Below are 2,545 nucleotides of genomic sequence, written 5' to 3' on the forward strand. Positions count from 1 at the left end.
AGAGAGAATCCCAAGCAGGACCCGCTCTGTCAGCACAGAGCCAGGGCTAAGGTTCCATCTCATGAACCATAAGATCATGACTTGAGCTGAAACCAAGAGTCTGAGACTTAACCGACTGAGCCACCAAGGTGCCCTTTTTATTTTTTTTTTCCAAGGTGCCCTTTTTAACCCATCTTTAATAAACTCTCTGATTCTATCTATAGATGCCATTGCGTCTATGAACACTAGGTTAAGGAATGTTCTTCTAGAGAACAATGTTTCTCAAAACGTGATGCTAAGACCAGAAGCATCATGGTCACCTGGAACCTTGTTAGAAATGCAAAATTCTTGGGTCCTACCTCAGACCTACTGAATCAGAACTGGGGGTGAGGTCCAGTAATCTGTGTTTCAACAGACACTGATGCACACTAATGTCCTAGCAGTTCGTTTTCCTCAGGAGCAAAGTATGTCAAGGAAAGTGGAGGCAAGCAAGGTACATAGTCAAGACCTGGAGAAAAATGGAACCTTTGTTAAGGTCAAGTAAAATTCCTTGCACAGAAAGATGCATGCAAGACTCATGGAACACTAGAAAAATAGAAGAGGACTGAGAGCATCCATTCCAGGAGTGGTATATTGTCTCATGCTAAATGGTAATTTCGCTGGGTTAATAAGTACTTTGAAAACTGCTGAGTTTGAACATGAGGATTTTGGTTGAATTTTGAACAAATGAATGAATGAACCATGTTACCATCAACTATCTGTTATGGATATACATAGGGATGGGAGAAAAATAACAACCCTCAAGTAATATATATGTTATCCCTAATATATCCAATCTTTCCATCTTTAAAGTGAAAAAAAAATATATGACACAGATATTAAGGGACTTGCCAAAAGTCAACGGTGAATTCGTCTCAGAGCCTGAATAGGGACTCAGGACATCCGATCTGTTGTCTAATACAGATGCTCTCATATGTCAGAGGTTAGTAGCTTCACAGCCTGTACTAGGCAACTTTTATATACTCTAATCCAGAGTAATTAGCAAATGTCAGTTTGCAATCTCTGGAGCTTGCCAGGTAAAATCTGAAACCAGAATTCCCCCCTGTGGACATAGGGCAAGGAGAGACTGCAGAAAGAGGCAGGCCACTCCGTATTGGTAGGTGGCAGGTTTAAAAAGCAAGGGAACTTACATAGGAGGCTTGTCTTGGGAGGTGGAATGGGAGTAGATCTCTGCACATGCCCACCAAGTCTGAAAAGTTTACACAGAGGCCTTGACTGGGTGCAGTCATGTATACCATCCAGATGGCCTCAACCACACATTTCTATCTCAAGGCTGCATCCTTGGGCAGCTTCAAGCAGGGAGAAGGTAAACAGAACATAAGTTCTAAAAACCAGGGAAGGGGTGAGGAACCTCCAGATGTTGGGTCCAGATCACAGATCTACTTGCTGTCACATCCTCTCAATGACCTCTTCCAGCAGCAAGATTTTATACACTCGGTGAATAACTTTAGAGCTGCTTGCGATATTCTATTCACTGACTTAGGACTGGCAATTGAAATTCTTCATATGCTAGTCTAAAGAGAGAAAACCCCAAACAGACAAGACATGAACAATTCTCTTCTAGAAAGACATCATGGGACATTAATTGAAACAATGTTACTGAATCCAAAGATAATTACATTCTCAAACATAGAAGAAGAAGCAAGAAGGAGATTGTTTTCTTGAACTGAGACACATAACTCAATGGGACAAGTTAAAATGGAAGAAAGGAAAGTGAACCTGGAGGGAGGGCAGTAAATACTAACAAATAATGGAGTGCTCTTCAGGGAAGACACTAGAAGATCCATTACTTAGGAAACAGAATATTTTCTCATGGCAAGATTTTATTTCATAAAATTGTAGGTCAGATGACCCATTTGCAGGTTTTGTATCTTATTTGTGAACTTGGTAAACTTTTTTTTTTTTTAATTTTTAAATGTTTATTTATTTTTAAGACAGAGAGAGAGACAGAGCACAAGTGGGGGAGGGGCAGAGACACAGCATCTGAAACAGGCTCCAGGGTCTGAGCTGTCAGCACAGAGCCCGATGCAGAGCTCAAACGCACGAACCATGAGATCATGACCTGAGCCGAAGTTGGATGCTCAACCGACTGAGCCACCCAGGTGCCCCAAACTTGGTAAACTTGTAAGATCATGTTATTTAAACCCTTTAAGATAGCATATTGTTCAAACCCCTCTAGTAATACCAAGTAACATTTAACATAGGTCTTCAAATAGGGAAAGAATTGTTTTAAAGGTCATTGATTTCCATAGATTTTATTTAAATGATATTTTCTTACACATACATATTATGAGTAGGGAAAATTAAAATTATTCATGAAGACTTTGCCACAGAAGAATACTAAGGTTAAATTAAAAAGGATCCTGCACGACAATTAAGGGGACTTGTCAAAAATATCTCAAATGGTCAAAGAATATTTAACCTTTGCTACATAAATAAGAACAGAGGAAAAGCACAGTGGGGAGAGGTAAGGTTAGTGTAGGAAATATGTGCATTGAAATAAAAG

Source organism: Neofelis nebulosa, chromosome 3 (genome assembly GCF_028018385.1).
Source record: "Neofelis nebulosa isolate mNeoNeb1 chromosome 3, mNeoNeb1.pri, whole genome shotgun sequence".
Classification (NCBI taxonomy): Eukaryota; Metazoa; Chordata; class Mammalia; order Carnivora; family Felidae; genus Neofelis; species Neofelis nebulosa.